The 25,218-nt window shown below is 46.3% G+C and overlaps 1 protein-coding gene across 2 annotated transcripts in view; it reads right to left on the bottom strand.

The window, feature by feature from the left end:
- Window positions 1-25,218, bottom strand: part of SCLT1 (sodium channel and clathrin linker 1) — a 317,891-nt gene that overhangs the window by 191,849 nt on the left and 100,824 nt on the right. The window lies entirely within an intron of this gene.

The raw sequence follows: 25,218 nt of genomic DNA, 5'->3' as shown, positions 1-25,218 counted from the left end.
ATCTGCTCGTGCCGATTAACCCCTTAAATGGCGCTGTCAATACGTGACAGCGCCATTATAAGCGCGATCGCGGTAAAGTTTTACTTATCGCCCGATACCGGAAGTCACGTGACGCGATCACGTGACTTCCGATAGTTGTCATGGTAGCACAGGGTCATGTGATGACTCCTGTACTACACATGACTTGCTTTCACTTTCGCTGTGCCAGCGGCACAGCAAAAGAGAAAGAGAGCGTATCTGCTGTTTACAGCTGTGTAGCTGTGATCAGCAGATACTGCAGAGCGATCGGATTGCTGATCACAATAGCCCCCTAGGGGGACTAGTAAAATAAAAAAAAAAGTTAAAAAAAAAGTTTTCAAAATTAAAAAAAAAAAAAACAAACCTAAAAAGTTCAAATCACCCCCCATTCGACCCATTGAAAATTAAAGGGTTAAAAAAATAAAAAATATACACACTTTTGGTATCGCCGTGTTCAGAAACGCCCGATCTATCAAAATATAAAATCAATTAATCTGCTCAGTATACGGCGTAGCGGCAAAAAAATTCCAAACGCCAAAACGACGTTTTTTTTGTCGCCACTTTTGCGCAAAATGCAATAAGAGGCGATCAAAACGTAGCATCTGCGCAAAAATGGTACCGTTAAAAACGTCAGCTCGAGACGCAAAAAATAAGCCGTCACTGAGCCATAGATCTCGAAAAATGAGAATGCTACGGGTCACGGAATATGGCGTAAAACGTGCGCCACTTGTTTCGGACAAACTTCCGATTTTTTTTAACCCCTTATATAAAAGTAAACCTATGCATGTTTGGTGTCTACGAACTCGCACTGACCTGAGTAGATAGATACATAGATACATCAGTTTTACCATATAGTGAATAAAATATCTCAAAAACCATAGTGCTATCGCACTTTTTTTGCAATTTTTCTGCATTTGGAATTTTTTTGCCATTTTCCAGTACACTATATGGTAAAACTGATGGTTTCATTTAAAAGTACAGCTCGTTCCGCAAAAAATGAGCCCTCACATGACCATATTGACTGAAAAATAAAGTTACATCTCTCAGAAAAAGAATGGCGAAAAAAAAAAAAACAAAGCGAAAAATCGGTCGGTTGTGAAGGGGTTAAAAGGTACATCGAGCATCCAGATCGACATTAAAAATTTTGAGAATAATCCTATTTAAAACAAACTAAAGACTTCTGGAGGGGGCTAAAGCTGGGTTTACACACTGCAACATCTCAAACGACATCGCTGTAACGTCACCGGTTTTGTGACGCAATAGCGATGTTGTTTGCGATGTTGCAGTGTGTGAATCCTATCAGCGACCCGGCCCCTGCTGTGAAGTTGTAATCGTTACAAATCGTTCAGGACCATTCCTAGGTCCTTTGTTTCCCGCTGTGCAGCATGAAGTTTCAGTGTGTGAAGACTTTGCAGCGACTTTGTTAGCAACTTCCCTTTCAAAAGGCTGCTTATCAACGTCCCCAACAACCAGCTAGGTCGCTCTGCAGGTCCGGATCGCTGTTGAGTTGTTGGCCAGGTTTGCCTGTTTGAACGCTCACCAGAGACTTAGCAGAGACTTAGGGAGGTCGCTATTGCGTCACCAAACCGGTGACGTTACAGCGATGTCCTTTGCGATGTTGCAGCGTGTAAACCCAGCTTTAAACCAATGATAAGTGAATAATCACTAAAGGAGTTATATTCACCAACCTTTGCTCCCTGCTGACAGGCTGCATACCGGTAACACCACGACTACAGTGTATGTGACTGCTCCATGCCAGAACCTAAGCTGTATGATGCCAGAATCCCACATCTGGAAGTTGGGGTTATGACTTTTGCTAGAAAGCTGGGCCCTTTTGGAAGGCATTAGGTCTTGCTTTACACATTTTTTGGGAAAATCAGTTTTTATTGTAATCAAGTACAGTCAAATCACAAACATTCTTTGTCCAATCACATTTGGTATTACAAATCGCATTTCTAATAAACTTTTCATTACGTGAATATTTCAACTATCCTCAGCCGTAATTCAATTTTATTATTAAAGACTTAGTTTTAAAGAACCTTAGAAGAGAAACCTAGAAAGAAAAAGGATATACATCCAGAAAATATACAGAGGGAGAAATAAGAAGCAGAAAAGAAAAAGGTATTACATGGGCAAGAAAAGGATCACAAGAAGAGTAAGAGGAAGGGCAAGGGGAAGGAGGGGTCATGCTCACCTGGTCCGACATCTCATCTTACTCTCCCATACACCCACCACACCTCTCCACTACTGGCGCAACCATAAGCCCACCTCCGGTGACTCTCGAAAGACCATCCACGGCGACCACACCTCATTGGTCTTTTCTGTGTTTCCCACCACCTGCGCTACCAGGGTCTCCATGCTGCATATATCGTTAAGTTCTGCTATCAGATGCACTTTAGATGGGGCCTCTGCTTGTCTCCAGCGTCTAGGGATCAAATTCCTAGCCACTGTAAGCAGATATCTCAGCAGGCCTCTCTTAAAGCCCGCCAATGAAACGTCTCCCAGAGAGAGCAACGCTAACGCTTTAGAGGGTTCCACCTGTCTAATTGACAGCTTATTGTGTAGGTAGAACACATCATCCCAGAAGCGTCGCTTTGCGCATTTTTAACTATAAATTATATCCTGAAAAATCATTAGTCAGGGGCTGCACACACACACTGTATTAAATACAGCAGCCACTCCAGATTTGTTTTTTTTACATCTTTCTACTGGAATGTTGCTTTAAATCCAAGTCCCATGACCCCTTTCTCATACTCACCTTTTGTCAGCTTCATCTTTTATTGCCTACCGCTCCTTTTGGTCTATGGCGATTTGTTACTTGCCACCAGCTCCAGTGTTTCATGGAGCACACCGGAGGTCTCACATCAATCCAACTCTGACAGTAAGCAGAGCTGTGGAAAACAACAGGCGCAAATAGGGTCTTACCAGGTATACAAAGGTGACGTGAATGCGGGAAAAACACTCACCATAACAGGTTGTGCAAGTCACAACCCCTCAATAAGTATGAAAGTAACGTGGTCGGCAGAAGTCCTGTAGCGTTGAACTGGTTTGCAGAGTAGAAAGAAGAACGGGTTTAAATACCGCGCCAAAAACCACAGATTCACCGAAGATTTGGAAGAATCCCTTTATTCACACAGGTCTACGCGTTTCCGGGACATTTCCGTCCCCTTCATCAGGACAATATAGGGAATAAAAGCACCAAGGGGCAAGAGGCTCCTATATATACATTAAGCAATGCCACATCTACATTTTCTACGTCATCCTCCACGTGATACAAGAGCACGTGAGGTGAACAATAAAGATTAATCAGTGATTTTATCAAAATTACACTAAGCAGCCCAGTATTTGACATATCACTGGAATGAGGATCTCTGCCCCTACGTTATGCTGCTCTCAGATTAGGTGTTAAGAACCTTGTGACAGATTCCCTTTAAAGAGAATGAATATTCACTGTTCCCCCCACCTGCATAATCTCTTCCACCTCTCCACACGGACGCCGGCGCCGAGAGGTGGGTAGGATTATGGGAGTGGATATTCAATTCGGATTAGCTGTCAGCTGACATCAGCATGAGACTGTGGGAGCATGGCAGCGACGTCGTGCGCTGCCCATCACTTACACGCCAAAGTCAGTTATCGGCATCAGAAGAGGGAAGAACAGATTCAATGAAATTTCAACAAATTCTTGCTGCAAACATAACAGCATAACATCTGTAAAAAGCTGAAGCAGAAAAGAGGCTGGCTTCTAGAAACAGATAATGATCCTAAACATGCTTCAAAATCCACAATGGACTGCATCAAAAGGCGCAGGATGAAGCTTGTACAATGACCCTCGCAGTCCCCTGATCTAAGCATTATTGAATATCTGTGGCTAGACCTCCAAAAGAGCAGTGTATGAAAAATGAGCCGGGAATCTCACAGAACTGGAAGACTTTTCTAAGGAAGGATGGATGAAAATCCCTCAAACAAAATTCTACATTCTGCTGATTGGTAAATTTACCAGCGATAGAATCCCTACTGATCATTAAGTTATGGGGTGAAGTGTTATGATTCATAACTTATGAAGTGAGTAAAGGAAGGCCCAGCCCCTATAGTGCTAGCAGGATGCTGATAAAGAGGAACTGTGCACTCAAAAGAACAGATTGCATGTTACAGAGCATGAGAATCAGGACAGCTCCTGGACGTATTAGACCCTGTGCGCAGTAGAAAATGGAATTTTCTTAAGAAAATTCCGCACCCTCTGAAAGATTACCGCATCTGCAGTAAAAAAACGCAGCAAACCGCACCTGAAAACTGCATGTGGTTTTACCGCGGTTTGTCCCTGCGTTATTTTGATAGCACAGGGAGATGCTCACCTGTCCCTGCTCCTGCTGTCCGTGGTGCTGAAGTCTCCCACGATGCTGTGTCCCATACGGCTGTCTTCGGCATTCTGCTACTTACGGGTCGGCTGTGCAGTGCATAACTGGAGACCAGCGTCCGGAGGCAGCCTCGCTGGAGAAGGCGAGTATAAGATCAGCGGTGACTTCAGTCAGCTGATGTGCAGTGACAGCTGAGTCCTCCACCTGTCACCGCAAAGCACATGAGCGAAGTCACCGCTGATCTCGCGCGGCTCACTTTACTTGCGGCCTGACCCTCCCAGTGAGCAGTCATGGTCTATGGCGCTCACTGTGAGTATCAGGTGTAGCAGAGCTGGAAGAGTAATGAGACCTCGTGTGGATTACGTCTGACCTGGAGGGCTGTTATTGGTGGGGTTAATAAAGTGGTGAAAGAGGGGGCTTTATTTTCTTTTATTTCAAATAAAGGATTTTTGGGGTGTTTGTGTTTATTTACTTTCACTTACAGTTTAGTGATGAGGGGGTGTCTCATAGATGCCTGCCATCACTAAACTAAGACTTAGTGGCAGCTATGGGCTACCATTAACTCCTTATTACCCAGATTGCCACCGCACCAGGGCAATTCGGGATGAGCCGGGACAATTTTTAGGCTGGGGGGCTCCCCAGCCTGAGAATACCAGCCCCCAGCTGTGAGGCTTTATCCTGGAAGGTTATCAAAATTGGGGGGACCACATGCCGTTTTTTAAAACTATTTATTTACTTTGCTGTACGCTATAGACCTAGACCTGCCCACCGGCGTCTATGATTGGTTGCAGTCAGAACCGCCCCCACGCTGAGTGACAGCTGTCTGACTGCAACCAATCACAGCCACCAGTGAGCAGGGAAGGCGTGACTATGTTATGAGACTAATGAGCGGCTGGCTCTGGAAGATGAAAGAACTACCGCGGGAGCAGTGTGACAGCCGACTGGTGATCGGTGAGTATGAAGCGCTTGCTCCTACCCCATAAACTTTATATGGGGAGCAGCATCTGGCCAGATACCGTGGATCAATCCTCCGCCGACCCAGAGTCAGTGGGTGATTGATCTGCCAGCCCTCCAAACTGCAGGGACCTGCGGAAAAGAAGTGACATGGTAATTCTTTTCAGCAGCGGAAATTCCTGCTGGTGAAAAAAAAACGCAGTGTGCGCACAGTAATTTTTTTTAACACAGGTTTTGCTGGGGAAGGACTGCAGCAAGGTTATGAACATTTTCTGCAGCAAAACTGCGGCAAATATGCGATAAAAAACACGTTGTGTGCACAGGTCCTTAGACTAATATGTGTATCAAAAGCAGATTTAGCATGTTGTTGGGGATGAGGGCAGCAGAGCCATGTGTTGTTTTTTTTTGTGAAAGTACAGGTGCTCTTTATCTCCAGGGCTGTGGAGTCGGTAAGTCAAACCACCAACTCAGACTCCTCAAATTCCCTGATTCTGACTCCAACTCTGACTCCATCATACAGTTGAAACCAGACACGTTTACATCCACTATCTATAAGACGCTTCCAAAGACATGACATCAACATATGGACTGCCTCATATTGTTTAAAGGCATACTACTCTTGGACTGGGTTCACACATAGCGACAGCGACAACGACGTCGCTGTTACGTCATCATTTTCTGTGACGCAACAGCGACCTTGTAAGTCGCTGTTATGATCGCTGCTTAGCTGTCAAACACAGCAGACGCAGCAGCGATCATAACGACACGCGTCGCTGTGCAGAGAGCAGGGAGCCGCGCACACTGCTTAGCGCTGGCTCCCTGCACTCCTAGCTACAGTACACATCGGGTTAATTACCCGATGCGTACTGCAGCTACATGTGCAGAGAGCAGGGAGCCGCGCACACTGCTTAGCGCTGGCTCCATGCACTCCTAGCAACAGTAAACATCGGGTTAATTACCCGATGCGTACTGCAGCTACATGTGCAGAGAGCAGGAGCCAGCACTGGCAGCGAGAGCGGCGGACGCTGGTAACGAAGGTAAATATCGGGTAACCAGGGAAAGGTCTTCCCTTGGTTACCCGATGTTTACCGTGGTTACAGCTTACCACAGCTGCCAGATGCCGGCTCAGGCTCCCTGCTCGCTTCATTTCATCGCTCTCTCGCTGTCACACACAGCAATGTGTGCGTCACAGCGGGAGAGCGACGACCAAAAAATTAAGCTGGACATTCAGCAACGAGCAGCGACCTCACAGCAGGGGCCAGGTCGTTGCTGGATGTCACACACAGCGACGGGACATCACTGCTACGTCACAGAAAATGGTGACGTAGCAGCGACGTTGTTGTCGTCGTCGCTGTGTGTGACACCACCCTTAGTGTATTTAAGCTTTTGACTTTGCAGAAAGTAATTAAAATGCCTTAAAAACATTTTCTCTCTCTCATTATTCTGGCATTTGGCAAAAATAAATCATTTTGGTTCCTAATTGACCTAAAATGGGAAAAGTTTATTCTGATTTCAAGTCAGATAGTGAGAAAAACATGCATACGTGTCTTTTTATATAATGTATGTAAACTTCTGGTTTCAACTGTATGTGACTTATGTTTGTGATAAACTTATTGTAGTAAAATGGTAACATTATTACTTATATCATGTAGCTGAAGTTCAGCACAGATTCATCTCAACTAAAATCCTAGAGCCTTTAATCAGGAATAGAGCAGATATTTATAGGACATTTCATAACTTTCCCAAATTCTTATGAAAAACATTAATCGCATACTGCATTGAACCACTGCACCTAATTTATTATATATTTTAGGAGTTGTAGTCCATTTAATTAGTCCATTTAACTCCACAGCCCTGTTTACCTCATTCCTGATGTGTGACTTGCTGCTCCATACATAGCAGGTGCTGGTTGTCTTATACAGCCAGCACCTGCCGGTAACAGCAGTGACTGGAGTTAGCCATATGCTGGACTTCATAGATAACCATTTTTTCTATATGATACGATAACTTAGTATTGCAGTCTATAGAACAAGTGATTGAGTCCACTAAGAAACAAAAAAAAAAAATAAAAACGAAGGGAGAAAAAAGTTTAAAAATGAAATAAACATATGTTGTATTCTAGCATCCTTAAAGTCTGATATATTAAAGTAAATTAATTAACCCGTATGGTAAATACCGTAAAGAGAAAAAATTGACATGCCAGACGCCGATTTTCACCCCCCCATATAATGTGATAAAAAGCAATCAAAACAACGTGTGTGTGGCGCCCCTGAGGCTTCAGTTGCCATAAAGGTACTGCACCTCAGCCAGAGGTGTGGTATCCCATCCTGGGTACGGAGGAGGTCGTCCACCGGTATGAAAATAAAACACACAACACCTCAATTAGCAACTCTCCACCTGGTCAGGGTTAGGGCTTGTTTCCATAAATGCTATGTATAGCCACCTCTGGTGATGGTATCTCCCTCCCCGTAATCCAACAGGGCCTGGGGGTGGAGTCTAGTTAGTTGGGAACACTGTAGTGTCAGGCAGTTAGAAGGAGATGTGGAGGAGTGAAGACCTATGGCTTGGAGCTGGTGCAGTTCGGCCCGAGCACAAGACAGAAGGGGTCCTAGAGACCACGGTAAGTGCGCCATACTTCCGTGGCCTCGTTCCACATACAGGAATGGAGTGGAAGGACTTGGCCGCAGATCGGGGACTGGTCCCTAGACTAAAGGAGAAGAACCAATGTGCTCCGCTAGTAAAACCAGAGGCTGAGGACCATTTAGTATGAAAACGAACTCCGCACACGAATCCGCTGGAAGGTGACCACATAGGGCCAAGGGATAGAGCTTCAAGCCACCCCGACAGGGCCCGCAGACACTGGCTCAGGGCACAGTGTGCGTAGGCGCAGCACAGGTGGGAGAGAAGTCAGCGCAGGAAGATAACCAGGGAAGGTACATAAGAAAGGTGCACCAAACTTGACCTCCAAATTACCCGGGATCGGCTGGAGCCCATCACAGTGGAACCCAGCAGTCCAAAGGCGGTCACTGACTAGTTCTGTTACCTTGGAACCTGCTACAGTGAGTAAAAACCTTGAGACTGCATCCCTGTGTCGCGCCTTTATTTGCCTGTGCTTCCGGACCTGCACCCCTGCCATCACCTACCACTACCCTCATCCGCCCTGGGGCCCAGCTGTGCCTGTGGAGAGCTGCACCATCTAAGCTGCGTCACATTCTGCTCCAGAGGTCCCCATCCCGTAGCGGCGGCACCTAACTTGCTGCATACCACAGGTGGTGTCACGAATAACTGTCATCATCCCCTTCATATTTAAATGACACCGCCGGGGTCACAGAACCGGGCCTCGCCACCGCAGCATCCCAGAAACAGAACCGCGGCCCGGTAACGAGTCACCCCAGGCCCCGGTGCGGGCGTGTCATTTGTAACCCAAAATGGTATTCATGTATACTACAGATTGTCACACACCAAAGACAGAGCCAGCAGTGGAAAAATAAAGTTTCAGAACTTGGCAAATGGCCAGATTGGAAACTGGTTATACCAAATCTCAAATGGCAGTCCCCGGTTACAGACACTTACCAGATTACCTTTATCTGCACTGCATTTCTGTGTTCACCATAAATTGCTTGTGATGAGCTTTTTCCCTTGAAGGGAACCTCTCAGGAGGTCTCCTCTTAGAGTGCTCTCTCTCGTGCAGGCAGACATTTGCACAGCATGACTTCATGACATTAACATATTCCATGGGAGAAATTCTTTGTTTTCTATGTCACTCCTTGTACATGTGATAAATGAGATGATAAAGGCCTATCATCATCATTATTATTGTTGGTATTAATCTGAGTCCCATTACACTACCGCACATACAATAAATGTATATGACATTTTAAAGCATACATTTAAGACATGGCTAATGAGTTTCTGCCTGTCACCTTGCACATCTGCTGCGCTCCCAAAGTGGGGCTTGTTGGCAGGAGAGATGTTTACGAGCTTCACTCCCAGCAATCCTCCGGTGAATAAGTCACTTCCAGAGATCTATGCGTGCGTTGTGCCATTTGTACTGAGAACGAGAGGTTTTATATCTGAGCTGTACATACGAGTGTTACCAGGAAAATGCTGACATTATGGGAGCTATTAGTGTGTGTAATATTAGCCTGTCTTACTATGCGAATAAACATTTCTAAGGTAAAACTGGAAGGCCATGTTCACACAATGCATTTTTTTTGGGTCCATGCAGCTTTCTAAAAACATGGGCCAGTCTCCACATTTTTGGAAAAGCACAGCAACAAACACATTGCGAACGTATCATGTGAACACGGCCTTAAGGCCGCTTTACACACTGCGATATCGGTCCAAATATCGCTAGTGTGGGTACCCGCCCCCATCTGTTGTGCGACACCCGTGGCGCACAACATCGCCCAGAGCCGTCACACGTACTTACCTGCCTAGCAACGTCGCTGTGACCGGCGAACCGCCTCCTTTCTAAGGGGGCGGTCAGTGCGGTGTCACAGCGACGTCACAGCAGCGTCACTGAACCGCCGCCCAATAGCAGCGGAGGGGCGGAGATGAGCGGGAGGTAACATCCCGCCCACCTCCTTCCTTACGCATAGCGGCCGGCAGGCAGGTAAGGAGAGCTTCCTCGTTCCTGCGGTGTCACACGGAGCGATGTGTGCTGCCGCAGGAATCAGGAACAACTTCGTTACTGCTGCAGTAACGATATTTCGAGAATGGACCCCCATGTCACCGATGAGCGATTTTGCACGTTTTTACGACGATGCAAAATCGCTCATAGGTGTCACACGCAACGGCATCGCTAATGCGGCCGGATGTGCGTCACCAATTCCGTGACCCCAACGAGATCGCATTAGCGATGTCGCAGCGTGTAAAGTCCCCTTAGACTTCAGGATTTCAAGAATTGGGTATTTTCTCAGAATTGTTCTTTCATTAGTTTCATTAGTGGCGTGTTACCTCCACCTTTGTGGGAAGCAAATGGTTTATCCCATCAGCTCGTGACCTCCACCCAGGTTTTATTCTTTGTTTAATTAAAGTTCCCTTTAATTTACATCTTTGGGCAACCCGCAGTTGTTTCATAGCAAGCTGTCATGGGGTTTTCAGCCACTGTGCGTTTCAACTGTATAAGCCACATGGCTAAAAATGGCTAAGCAGGAAAAGAAATGCTAAATGTAGTATCTACAGACACCATTGAAATCTTGTTTTCAGCATTGATCTTCAGGAGCACCGCTCCCCTGGCTCCTTGCTTCCAGCTTGCCGGGAGATGATGGGCTCCTGATCCTGACAGTTCTCACCAGTGGCATGGTCACCCTAATGGCCTGAACTATGTGCTCTCCAATTCATGTAGCGGACGCAGCTTATCTCTGTGGCATTGGTGGATCACAGATCCATTGAGTCGGCCAGCTTTACAGCAGTGTGTGCTCCTTGCCTCCGATACTTGCCATCTTGGCTAGACTACAGAGGTGGCCAAGTAAACAAGCAGTACACAATAGATTAACACTTGAGAAAACATAGATAATTACCAAGGGGTATTTTTTTTTTTTTTTTTACAAGTCCCTTAAATACCTATTTATGACAATGAGGAAACCCCTTTAATGATGAATTCACACAAAGCAGATTTTCTGGCAGAAATTCTTGTGGCTATACATAGGTTCTGTACATCTGAAGGAGCTTGTTTTGACAAGGAGAAGGGGGATTTGTACAAGCCCTGTTACCACTAATCGAAATGATTTTCAGTCGCAGAAACCTCATCTACAGAAACTGCGGCATGCAATTAATTACACCTTTGAGGTTTGTACATACGTTTTTTTAGGTGGATATGAGAAAGCACTCAAAACAATATATATATTTTTTTTAAAAACCGTGTTTATTGAAATGAAGGCAAAACAAACATACATCTGGGATAAAGTAAAAAGACAAACGGAAATACAGTATGTCAAAGTCCAGACCTGAACCCAATCGAGAATCTGTGGAAAGAGCTGAAAACTTGTGTTGACAAACGCTCTCCATCCAACCTCACTCAGCTCGAGCTATAGGAAAAATGGGCAAGAATTTCAGTCTCGCGATGTGCAAAACTGATAGAGACATACCCCAAGAGACTGCAGGTGTAATCGCAGCAAAAGGTGGCGCTACAAAGTATTAACTTAAAGGGGACGAATAATATTGCACACACCACTATTCCGTTTTTTTTTTACAAAAATTTAAAATAAGTAATAAATATTGTTCAACTTCACAATTGTGTCTCAATTGTTGTTGATTCGTCACCATAACATTAAAACATTTATCTTTATGTTTGAAGCCTGAAATGTGGGAAATGGTTGAAAAATTCAAGGGGGCCAAATACTTTCGCAGGGCACTGTATGTACAATAGCAGCCAATGCTGTCTTAATATTAACGGTAATAGACCTTCCATGAACAAAACCTGTTTGAGATGGAGTAAAGTCGCATGGACTGCAGCCTAGGCATGATTTTAGTAAGCAGTTTAAAAATCAACATTTAGGCTCTGTGCGCACTGGGAAATGGAATTTTCTTGAGAAAATTCCGCATGCTCTCAAAGATTACCGCACCCGTGGTAAAAAAAAACCGCGGCAAACCGCACCTGAAAACCGCATGCGGTTTGCCGCAGTTTGCTGCGGTTTCACCGCGGTATTGTTCGCGGTATTGCCGCGTGCGGGTTGTGATGTGCTTTATTGCATTCAATTTAAAAAAAAAAGTCATTTAATTCTGAGATAGATAGATAGAGGTAGATAGATAGACAGAAGAATAGATAGAGGGATAGATAGATAGATAGAGGACAGATCGCTACATTTCCCACGGTCGGCAGTGAGTTCACATTACCGGCCGTGGGAAATGACCGGTAATTACCTCTGCTGTCTGCTGCTTTCATTCAGCGCTGTGTCTGTGACAGTCGCGGCTGGATGTAAGCAGCGCAGGACGCCGGAGCTGTGGGTTACGCCGGAGCTTTGGTGCGGGAGGGGTTAATAAAATGGTGAACGAGGCTTGTTTGTTTTATTTAAAATAAATGATTTTTCGGTGTCTGTGTTTTTTCACTGTACTTACGGGTTGATCATGTCAGCTGTCACATAGACGCTGACATGATCAAGCCTGGAGTTAATGGCGGTGATCCACCACCATTAACCCCTTGTATTACCCTGACCGCCACTGCTACACGGCGGCAGGAAGAGTCAGGGACACTCCGGTACTGCCGCATAATGCATGCGACAGTGCCGGGGCAGCTGCGGCTGATATTCTCGGCTGTGGGAGGTGGGAGTGAGGCGGGGGACATTAATCCTGCCCCTCTCCCTCCCCAGCCTGAGAATACCGGGCCGCCGCTGTGTGCTTACCTCGGCTGGACGGTAAATATACAGCGGAGCCCATGTTCTTTGTTTTCTATATTTCCGTTTTCTTTCTATGTGTGTTCTATGTGTCTATGTCTGTGTTCTATGTCTGTGATGTCTGTGTGTGTGTCTGTGATCTGTGTGTGTTTACTCTCTGCTCCGCTTCCTCTTCCTGTAATGACATCACTTCCCTGCAAAACTGCAGACAGGCGATGTACATTACCGGAGGTAAACCGCGAAATACCGCAGGGAATAACGCAGGAAAACGCAGTGAACCGCACAGAATTTGCTGCCTACGTTATTCCCTGCGGGATTTCACAATTAACATTGGAGTCAATGTAGTGAAATCCCGCAGCGACGTGCGGAAAAGAATTGACATGCAACTGTTTTTGCTGCGGGAATCCCGCAGCAAAACATGCAGCTGTCAAATTCCGCCTAGTGCGCACAGGATTTTTTTTTCCCATAGGTTTTGCTGGTGATTCACTGCAGAGATGTTATGAACATTTTCTGCAGCGAAACATGCAGCAAAACCGCAAAAAATCCGCGGCAAAATCCGGTAAGTGCGCACATAGCCTTAGAAGTGAGATTGGGCGATATGAGGCAGGGAGAAGTAGGTCTTTGCCTGGCTTCAACAACAAGGACAAACAAACCTCGTTACAGCGATCACGCAGAGAGGCAGAATTAAAGGGAACCTGTCATCAGAAATTTAGCTATAAACCTAAAAGTTCCCCCTTCTGCAGCTCCTGGGCTGCATTCTAGCAAGGTTCCTCTAGTTTTTCTGGCCCCTTTTATACCAAAATACACACTTTATAAAGTTGTACCTTTTCGTATGTAAATTTCGTAAATTATCCATGGGGGCGGGCTGCCTGGTGTCCGTTACTGTCCTCCTGCCGATTTACGCCGCCTCCGAACGCTGAATTTCAAACCTCAGGACGCCACCCCTGGGCGCCTGAGGTCCCGCGCATGCGCTGTGCAACTGTAGCGGGACTGTGCACTGCGTGCACGTGTGACCGCTGGTGACGTTTTGCGCAGGCACGAGGTTATAGGCGGTGCTGTGTCATCAGCAAGTGCCGCCCATAACCTCATGACCGCACTTTCCCCTCTTCCTCCAGCGTTCTGCGCCGGCCAAATGACCAAACGTCACCTCCTTCCCATCGTACCCTGCAGCAGGAAATAGATGGGAGGAGCGGGGCAGGCCATCACAGGAGAAGCGGAGAGGATCTGAGCTACGTACAGAGGGGAGAGCGCGGCCATGAGAGTATGGGCGGGCACTTGCGATGCAATCACAGCGCCGCCCATACTCTCGTGCCTGCGACCACGTCACCAGGTGTCCTGGCGTGCACGGGACCTCGGGCGCAGTGGGCGGCGTCCTGAGGGATGATTTGGAGTGTGGGGGGACGGCGTAAGGGACAGCAACGGACACCAGAAGGCCCGCCCCCATGGAGAATTTACAAGATTTTCATACCAAAAGGTATAACTTTATAAAGTATTTATTTTGGTTTAAAAGGGGGCACAAAAAGTATAGAAACCTTACTAGAATGCAGCCCAGGAGCTGCAGAGGGGGAAACATTTAGGTTGAAAGCCAAATTTCTGATGACAGGTTCCCTTTAACAATATGATTGAAAAGGGAAGTAAAGTAAGGAGTAAGGGTTGTAGTAGTTTATAAAATTCAACCAAAAACCCATCTGGGACCAGCGCCTTAAGCAATCTAGAGGACTTTATGACTGATCCCATATCCCCAGGAGAAATCGGCTAGTCAAGAATCTCCCGTTGAGAACACCAAAACTCCCCTAAAGAACACCAAAAAAAAAGCATATAAACAAAAATGCAGAACATCAAAACATGATGTCCCGACTCACAACTCTTCTTCATTCCCCATATACAATCACTCACTCGCTTATGTCACCTGCATGTTAAAAACATCTACAGAATCCGTCCATTTCTCACTTTCGAAACTGCAAAAATCCTTACTGTCGCTCTTATTCATTCCCGGGAGTAGGAGTAATGCGTCCTACAACTACTGCCTGGAATAACCCAATTTGGCCAGTAAAAAAGAGTGATGGATCATGGAGAATGACAGCGGATTACTGGGACTTGAATAAGCATACTCCTCCCTTGAACGCTGCTGTTCCTGATACTATCACTATTGTTGAAAATATTGAAAGTCATGATGGCACCTGGTATGCTTTGATAGATTTGGATTTGGCTAATGCCTTTTTCACAATACCCATAGAAGAGAAGGCGCAAGATCAGTTTGCCTTCACATGGCTAGCGAGACAATACACTTTCACCAGGTTGCCTCAGGGTTGGATTCATAGTCCAACTGTCATATCTGTCACCGAACGGTGGCCGAACACCTGTATGAAATGCAGTTTTCTCATTATATCGATGATATAATGATACAAGGTAAAGATGAAGAGTCAGTAAAAGATCAGCTGACCAAATTACTCTCTCACCTGAGATCCAAAGGGTGGGAGATTAATGATGCTAAGGTCCAAGGACCAGCTAAATCGGTCAAGTTCTAGGAATCCAATGGAACAAGGGACATAGGGAAATTTTGCCCAAGGCAAGACAGAAAATAATCAATTTCCCTATTCCAAAGTCAAAATAAGAAACCCAATCATACATTGGTCTTTTTGGCTTCTAGAGACAACATATCCCACATTTGGGGCAATTGATGGCTCCATTGTACAAAGTGACTTGGAAAAAGTATGAATTTGAATGGGGTGAGGAACAACAAAATGCTTTCGAAATGGCCAAAGTAGACTTGTGGCCAATTAAAAAAGTGGACATTGAAATACATGTTTCCGTGCAACACCTGTATGCAAATTGGTCATTGTGGCAAAAGCAAGGGGCAAAAAGAGTTCCCCTTGGCTTTTGGAACCGTAAATTACCAAATGCAGAAAAATGTACCCCATTTGAGCAACAGTGTGCTACTGGGCGCTAGTGGATACTGAACAAATGACAATAGGACATGTAGTCCTATTAAGACCTCAGATACCCATAATGCAATGGGTATTATCAAACCCTAAAACTAACAGGGTAGGACATGCCCAGGAACAAAGTAACATTAAATGGAAATGGTACATTTCAAAAAGGGCAAAGAAAAGAGAAGGTGGAGTTGCCACCTCACAAGAAAAAATTGCTGAAATATCAGAGGATCCTGGAGTGAATCCTCTCCAAGCAGCTCAAATGGAAGAATCTCCAGTCAAATGGGGACAGAGCTATTCAGACTTATCAGAAGATCAACAGAGGCACGCCTGGTTCACGGATAGATCTGCCAGGTATATCCATGGAAAAAACACTGAGTGAAAGTCCGGCTCACTGAGGAAGGTGCTCAGGGGAAATAACGTGTAATAGAAAATGGAAAACCCCGGCACACAATGATGAAACGTGGAATAGTTGTTTTATTCAGTTTTTTATTTTTTGACGTTTCGGCAAAAAAATGCCTTTTTCAAAACTAAATAAAGAAAGTGAAAACATGTACAATTATTAGTACCATAAATACATAAGATATTATCAGTCATATCTATATAAATCATGGTAACATCATATATACCTAATTAAGCCCAAGAAATTATTTTGTCTTGTGAAGAATATCTTTGGACTTCGCAAAGGTTTTTATCTAGAACAAAGGCCCATATATTAGATACAAAGAGAAAGAAAAAACTTTTTTCAAATGTATAAAAGAATTTTACATGTATATAAATTCTCCTAAATGGAGCATACATCTGAAAATTTCTCAATCAAAGATCTCCCCATAAAAAAGGAGGTATTTTATGACATAATATAGTATAATTTATCTATGGGACAAAGATAAAACTTATACATAAAAAGAAGTAGCGAAGGAATACATCTGCATATAGCAGTAAACTTATTAAATTACCTCAAATGGCACAAAAGTGGAGAATCCTAGTGAGGATGTGAGAAGCAAGTACCGCTAATAAGGTAACTGGAAAGTAAAAACATAGCGGTCAAAAGTAGGTAAAAAGGAAAAGGATCCCATAGAGAGACAAAGCGCCAAACCATTACCTGTGCCTTGGGAGATCAGTGGTTGAATGGAATGAAACAGAGCCGCAGTGAAGTTTAAATACCTAATGAGGGCGGGCCAACTTAATTGAATTGCCCAAGGAGGAACGGGTTTTGTACCCCTTGCCAGCCTTGTGACCCTCCACGATCTTGTCTCTGATGGCCTTGCAATGCTCCTTTGTCTTTCCCATGTTGACCAAGTATGAGTGCTGTTCATAAGTTTGGGGAGGGTCTTAATTAATCAGAAAAGGCTGGAAAAAGAGATAATTAATCCAAACATGTGAAGCTCATTGTTCTTTGTGCCTGAAATACTTCTTAATACTTTAGGGGAACCAAACAGAATTCTGGTGGTTTGAGGGGTTGAATAATAAATGACCCTCTGAATAAACTTTTCACAATTTAAAAAAAAAAAAAAAGAAATAACATTATTTTTTGCTGCAGTGCATTTCACACTTCCAGGCTGATCTACAGTCCAAATGTCACAATGCCAAGTTAATTCCAAATGTGTAAACCTGCTAAATCTGCAGGGGGTTGAATACTACTTGTAGGCACTGTATATAGGGGTGTAGTATAATACAGGTGTATATAGTGGTGTAGGATAATACAGGTGTATGTAGTGGTGTAGTATAATACAGGTGTATATAGGGGTGTAGTATAATACAGGTGTATATATTGGTGTAGTATAATACAGGTGTATATAGTGGTGTAGTATAATACAGGTGTATATAGGGGTGTAGTATAATACAGGTGTATGTAGTGGTGTAGTATATTACAGGTGTATATAGTGGTGTAGTATATTACAGGTGTATGTAGTGGTGTAGTATAATAAAGGTGTGTATATAGTGGTGTAGTATAATACAGGTGTATATAGGGGTGTAGTATAATACAGGTGTATATAGGGGTGTAGGGGTGTAGTATAATACAGGTGTATAAAGGGGTGTAGTGGTGTAGTATAATACAGGTGTATATAGGGGTGTAGTGATGTAGTATATAGTGGTATAGTATATAGAGGTGTAGTTTATTACAGGTGTAGTGTATAGGGATGTATATTACAGGTGTAGTATGCGGCGGGTGTAGTGATGTAGTATATGGGGATTGTGTGTGTGTATGTATGTATACATTGTGTGTATGTGTATATATATTATATTATATACACACATCTATATATATATATATATATATACATATATATATACACATATATATTGTGAGGTAGCGTGGTCGGCTGCGTAGCAGAAGACACGGGATCTAGGCACCAAGGGTCACAGCACACGGTTTATTGCACAAACCACAAGTCCAATACAGCATAGTCCAATACAGCATACACTTGTTTCTCCGGCAGATACTCAGGGAGTTGTGTTTACTCCCTCACACACTAGGGGGCCCACGCCCATATTCCTGTTTCCTTTTAACCCTCACTTCAGCCTGTAGGGAAACAGGATTAACCCTGGAGTGGAATTGCCTTCTATACATGGAGGGAGCACAACCGGGGTGAGACGTACCGGCCGTCATGGACCAGCGCGGTCACAGTCTCACATACCCCCTCCTCAGTTCAAGCGTGCGGGGTTGAACTCCCGCCATCAAACACGGGCCGCGGGACAAGGCATCGGCGTTGCCCTGCAACCTACCGGCCCGGTGTTCAACCGTAAAACAGAAGTTCTGCAGAGAAAGGAACCACCGGGTAACCCGGGCATTCCGTTCCTTGGCGGACCTCATTCAGACCAGCGGAGAGTGATCAGTCACCAAGCGAAATTGCCGTCCCAGCAGGTAATAGCGTAGGGACTCCAAGGCCCACTTAATCGCCAGGCACTCCTTCTCCACTACGCTATAATTCCGCTCAGGAGGGGTGAGCTTCCTACTCAAGAAGGTGACGGGGTGTTCCTCCCCCTGAACCACCTGAGACAGCACTGCCCCCAGGCCGACCTCAGAGGCATCAGTCTGCACTATGAACTCCTTCCGGAAATCAGGGTTGACAAGAACGGGCTGTCCGCACAGGACCCCCTTCAGGGCCCGGAAGGAGTCCTCGGCCTGCGGAGTCCAGCGCACCATGACGGACTTCTTGCCTTTGAGAAGGTCCGTCAAGGGGGCTGATAGTCCCGCAAAATCCTTTACAAACCTCCTGTAGTACCCCACAATACCCAGGAAAGCCCTAACCTGCTTCGTGGTCAGGGGTCTAGGCCACTTCTGGATCGCCTCCACTTTGTTAATTTGGGGCTTAATCACTCCTTGGCCTATTACGTAGCCCAAGTAGCGGGCTTCCGGGAGCCCCAACGCACATTTCTTGGGATTGGCTGTCAATCCGGCTGTTCGGAGCGCGTCCACCACCGCTTGTACCTGTTCCAAGTGGGTCTGCCAATCGGAGCTGTAAATAATGATGTCATCAAGGTACGCTGATGCATACGCCTGGTGGGGTTCCAGCACCAAGTCCATCAACCTCTGGAATGTGGCCGGAGCGCCGTGTAACCCAAAAGGCAAGACAACATAGTGGAAGAGACCCTCTGGCGTAACAAAAGCGGTTTTCTCCTTTGCGGACTCCGTCAGTGGCACCTGCCAGTACCCCTTGGTCAGGTCGAGCGTGGTGAAGTATCGCGCCTGTCCCAGCCTATCAATCAGCTCATCCACCCGGGGCATGGGGTAGAGATCGAACTTGGATATTTCGTTCAATCTCCTAAAGTCATTGCAGAACCTTAAGGAGCCATCGGGTTTTGGTATTAGGACAATAGGACTAGCCCATTCACTCCGGGATTTTTCGATGACCCCTAGTCGTAGCATTGTCTTCACTTCCTCTGATATGGCTTGTCTTCGAGCCTCCGGTACCCGGTATGACTTCAGGCGTACCTTCAGGTGAGGCTCGGTGACAATGTCATGTCGTATCAGACTTGTCCTACCAGGCAGCTCGGAGAAGACATCGGGGTTCTGCTGAACCAGCCGTCTGGCCTCTCGCCTCTGTTGCTTGGTGAGGGCTTCTCCAATCCTTACTTCCGGTTCGTCCTCTCCGGAGGGTGCTGGAGCCGGGGTTGAACGACCCGAAGAGGAGGGAGATGGGGAAAAATCAACCATCAGGCTTTCCCGTTCCTGCCAAGGTTTTAACAGGTTGACATGGTATTGGTATTTGTTCAGGTTTCTGCCTACCGGGCTGCAATACCTTATAGTTGACTACCTCGCTTCTTTCCTTTATCTCGTAGGGGCCTTGCCACTGAGCCAGGAATTTACTCTCCGCCGTGGGGATTAATACCAACACCCGATCCCCGGTTTAAAGGTCCGCACGGTGGCTTGTCTATTGTAGCAGCCGCTTTGCGCGGCCTGAGCCTCCTGTAAATGCTCCTTCACAATTGGCATCACCGCGCTTATGCGGTTCTGCATTCCTAAAATGTGTTCAATCACACTTTTATGGGGGGTGGGCTCCTGCTCCCAGGTTTCTTTTGCCAGGTCCAACAATCCCCGGGGATGTCGCCCGTATAACAACTCAAAAGGCGAAAACCCCGTGGATGCCTGTGGCACCTCTCGGATGGCAAACATCAAATAGGAAAGCATCATATCCCAGTCTTTCCCGTCTTTTGAAATCACCCTTTTGAGCATGGTTTGCAGGGTTTTATTGAAACGCTCGACTAAACCGTCCGTTTGAGGATGATACACAGACGTACGCAACTGCTTGATCTGGAGTAGCCGGCATAGCTTTTTGGTCACTTTAGACATGAACGGGGTCCCCTGATCCGTAAGGATCTCCTTGGGCAACCCCACTCGGCAGAACACAGCAAACAACTCCCGAGCTATAAGCTTTGCTGCAGTATGTCTGAGAGGTATCGCCTCGGGATACCGGGTGGCATAGTCAACGATCACTAGGATGTGTTGGTGCCCTCGAGCGGACTTTACGAGGGGCCCCACCAGATCCATCCCTATCCGTTTAAAAGGGACTTCTATAATGGGTAAGGGCACCAACGGACTGCGAAAGTGGGCCAGGGGTGCGGTAAGCTGACACTCCGGGCAGGTTTCACAGAACCGTTTTACCTCCCTGAAGACCCCGGGCCAATAGAACCTTTGCAATATTCGCTCCTGCGTTTTCTTGACCCCCAGGTGGCCACTCATCAGGTGTTTATGAGCCAAGTCGAGGACCCGCCGGCGATACGGCTGGGGCACCACCAACTGCTCTACCCCCACGCCCCTTATTTCATCTACCCGGTAGAGTAAATCCTGCTTAAGGGCGAAATGGGGGTACCTTACCTGGGCACCGGGTAGCTGTGCCACCCCGTCAACCACTGTCACCCGACTCCGGGCATGTATTAATGTAGGGTCCTGGAGTTGGGCTGTCCCAAACGTATCCGGGGACGCCTCCAACTCCGGGATGGGCTCGACCATCCCAGCCTCTCCTGCCAATACCTCTAGGGGCGACCTATCGGGTTCACACTCTGTCCCTATCATGGGGACCCCTACGGCAGGCGTCTCGGATTCGGGATTGTCGGGCTCAGGTCCCGGACGGTCCAATACCTGAAGGGACTTAGGAGGCCCCTTCCATAGAGTCCAAAAATACGGCAGATCCCTTCCTAGGATCACGTCATAGGGAAGAGAGTTCATAAGTCCCACCTCATGTTGCACCTGTCCGCAGGGTGCTGTGATGGTGACAACCCCCGTGGGATAGTCTCGTCGGTCCCCATGTATGCAAACCACCCCCACGGTACGTCCTGTGGCCTTTATGTTAGCCCTTAGAGTTGATCGCACAAGGGTCACTAAGCTTCCGGAATCCAACAAGCCTGTAACCGGACGTCCATTCACCTGTATTTGGCACAAGTGGGGCTCAGTCTCCGGGGAGACAAGGTCCGCGGTATATACTGCCTGAGCATACATTGAACCCCGCCGGGTAACCCCACAATCCATGGGCTCCGTGGTGAGTGGACACTGGGCCTCCATATGTCCCACCCGCTGGCACCGCCAACATCTAATAGGGAAGGATACCTCCTTGACGAGTTGTCGTTTAGGGTACATAGCCTTCCGGACCGCAGGGACGGCGGGCGCGACCTCAGACGGGACGGTAACGGACTCCCGCACCGGTGTCAGCGGTGGGTCCTTGGCCCGAGGCTTGGAGGGGCCGGACCGACGGGCGGCACGCAAAGTCTCAGTGTCCCGTATCAAGTCCTGCGTAGCCACATGCCGCTCCACCAGACCTACTAATTGGTCCAGGGTACTTGGGTCGCCCTGTCCCACCCACCGTTGAATGGTGACGGGTAAGGTACGCACAAAGCGATCCACCACTACCCTTTCCACCATTTGCACAGGGCTCAGAGTGTCAGGCTGCAACCACTTCTTTACCAGATGCAACAAGTCATAGGCCTGGGAGCGTACGGGTTTGGCTTCCTCATAGAACCACTGATTTACCCGCTGAGCCTGTACATAGGTATTCACCCCCAACCGAGCAAGTATTTCGGCTTTCAGGGTCACATAGTCTATGGCGTCCTCGGTACAGAGGTCCAGGTATGCTTTTTGGGGCTCCCCCGTCAGATAGGGCGACAATACCTCAGCCCACTGGGGGGTCGGCAGCTTTTCCCGCTCGGCCACCCGCTCAAACACCGCCAGGAACGCTTCCACATCATCCCCCGGGGTACATCTTTTGCAACGCTTGTCTCACCGTTTTCCGGACGCTGCCGTCGTCACCCGGTCCCGGGGTTGTTGCTGTCGGTCCGCCACGGATCGACTTGGCCAGGAGAACCATCTGTTCTTGGTGTCTTTATTCCTGCAATTGCAAGGCTTGCTGCTGACGTGCATTGGCCTGAACCAGCTGCTTTAGTATGTCCTCCATAGCGTCGCCGGGTTTGGGCTGTAGTATAGCCGCTTGAATCCAGGACATGTGCTACCGGGTCACCAGAAATGGAAGCTACACCTCACCGGGCTGGCATGCCCGCCGATTCTCCACCATATGTGAGGTAGCGTGGTCGGCTGCGTAGCAGAAGACACGGGATCTAGGCACCAAGGGTCACAGCACAAGGTTTATTGCACAAACCACAAGTCCAATACAGCATAGTCCAATACAGCATACACTTGTTTCTCCGGCAGATACTCAGGGAGTTGTGTTCACTCCCTCACACACTAGGGGGCCCACGCCCATATTCCTGTTTCCTTTTAACCCTCACTTCAGCCTGTAGGGAAACAGGATTAACCCTGGAGTGGAATTGCCTTCTATACATGGAGGGAGCACAACCGGGGTGAGACGTACCGGTCGTCATGGACCAGCCCGGTCACAGTCTCACAATATATATACATATATATACATATACACACACACATACACACATATATATTATATATATATATATATATATATATATATACATATACACACACACATGTACATATACACAGTGAGGTCCAGAAATATTTGGACAGTGACACAATTTTCGCGAGTTGGGCTCTGCATGCCACCACATTGGATTTGAAATGAAACCTCTACAACAGAATTCAAGTGCAGATTGTAACGTTTAATTTGAAGGTTTGAACAAAAATATCTGATAGAAATTGTAGGAATTGTACACATTTCTTTACAAACACTCCACATTTTAGGAGGTCAAAAGTAATTGGACAAATAAACCAAACCCAAACAAAATATTTTTATTTTCAATATTTTGTTGTGAATCCTTTGGAGGCAATCACTGCCTTAAGTCTGGAACCCATGGACATCACCAAACACTGGGTTTCCTCCTTCTTAATGCTTTTCCAGGCCTTTACAGCCGCAGCCTTCAGGTCTTGCTTGTTTGTGGGTCTTTCCGTCTTAAGTCTGGATTTGAGCAAGTGAAATGCATGCTCAATTGGGTTAAGATCTGGTGATTGACTTGGCCATTGCAGAATGTTCCACTTTTTTGCACTCATGAACTCCTGGGTAGCTTTGGCTGTATGCTTGGGGTCATTGTCCATCTGTACTATGAAGCGCCGTCCGATCAACTTTGCGGCATTTGGCTGAATCTGGGCTGAAAGTATATCCCGGTACACTTCAGAATTCATCCGGCTACTCTTGTCTGCTGTTATGTCATCAATAAACACAACTGACCCAGTGCCATTGAAAGCCATGCATGCCCATGCCATCACGTTGCCTCCACCATGTTTTACAGAGGATGTGGTGTGCCTTGGATCATGTGCCGTTCCCTTTCTTCTCCAAACTTTTTTCTTCCCATCATTCTGGTACAGGTTGATCTTTGTCTCATCTGTCCATAGAATACTTTTCCAGAACTGAGCTGGCTTCATGAGGTGTTTTTCAGCAAATTTAACTCTGGCCTGTCTATTTTTGGAATTGATGAATGGTTTGCATCTAGATGTGAACCCTTTGTATTTACTTTCATGGAGTCTTCTCTTTACTGTTGACTTAGAGACAGATACACCTACTTCACTGAGAGTGTTCTGGACTTCAGTTGATGTTGTGAACGGGTTCTTCTTCACCAAAGAAAGTATGCGGCGATCATCCACCACTGTTGTCATCCGTGGACGCCCAGGCCTTTTTGAGTTCCCAAGCTCACCAGTCAAATCCTATTTTCTCAGAATGTACCCGACTGTTGATTTTGCTACTCCAAGCATGTCTGCTATCTCTCTGATGGATTTTTCTTTTTTTTCAGCCTCAGGATGTTCTGCTTCACCTCAATTGAGAGTTCCTTAGACCGCATGTTGTCTGGTCACAGCAACAGCTTCCAAATGCAAAACCACACACCTGTAATCAACCCCAGACCTTTTAACTACTTCATTGATTACAGGTTAACGAGGGAGACGCCTTCAGAGTTAATTGCAGCCCTTAGAGTCCCTTGTCCAATTACTTTTGGTCCCTTTAAAATGAGGAGGCTATGCATTACAGAGCTATGATTCCTAAACCCTTTCTCCGATTTGGATGTGAAAACTCTCATATTGCAGCTGGGAGTGTGCACTTTCAGCTCATATTATATATATAATTGTATTTCTGAACATGTTTTTGTAAACAGCTAAAATAACAAAACTTGTGTCACTGTCCAAATATTTCTGGCCCTGACTGTATATATATATAATATAATTAGTAGAACAGAGTTAATTATATTAGTCCGGCCCTCTAAAACCATCCCAACTTCTCATGCGGCCCCATGGGAAAATTAATTGCCCACCCCTGATGTAGATGCACAGGTACCTATTGACTCACTTGAACGTCTGTTTAATTCCGAGGCAGATAAAGCAGCTGCAATGCTCAATACATCCACTGAAGGCGAAAAAGACAAAGAATCTTGACTGCAAGGTACAGCCATTTGGGCACATCAGAAAAGTGGACACCTGGTAGAAAAAGCCACTTACAGGTGAGCCCAGGAGAGAGGTATTCCTTTTACATATGATATAATAAAACAAGTCATATTGCAGTGCCCAGTGTGTCAACATTCACAAAAACGAGGGGTACCACACACAGTCATGGAACACATAGGAAGAGGCCAGCTACCAGCTCAAATTTGGCAAATGGATTTCATTGGTCCCTTGCCAGAAAGTGGAGGATGTAAATATGTTTGCACAGCTGTAGACACCTTCTCGGGACT

The sequence above is a fragment of the Anomaloglossus baeobatrachus genome, chromosome 1 (assembly GCF_048569485.1).
Source record: "Anomaloglossus baeobatrachus isolate aAnoBae1 chromosome 1, aAnoBae1.hap1, whole genome shotgun sequence".
Lineage (NCBI taxonomy): Eukaryota > Metazoa > Chordata > Amphibia > Anura > Aromobatidae > Anomaloglossus > Anomaloglossus baeobatrachus.
Note: the sequence above shows the minus strand (reverse complement) of the source record. Positions and strands in the feature narration are given on the sequence as shown.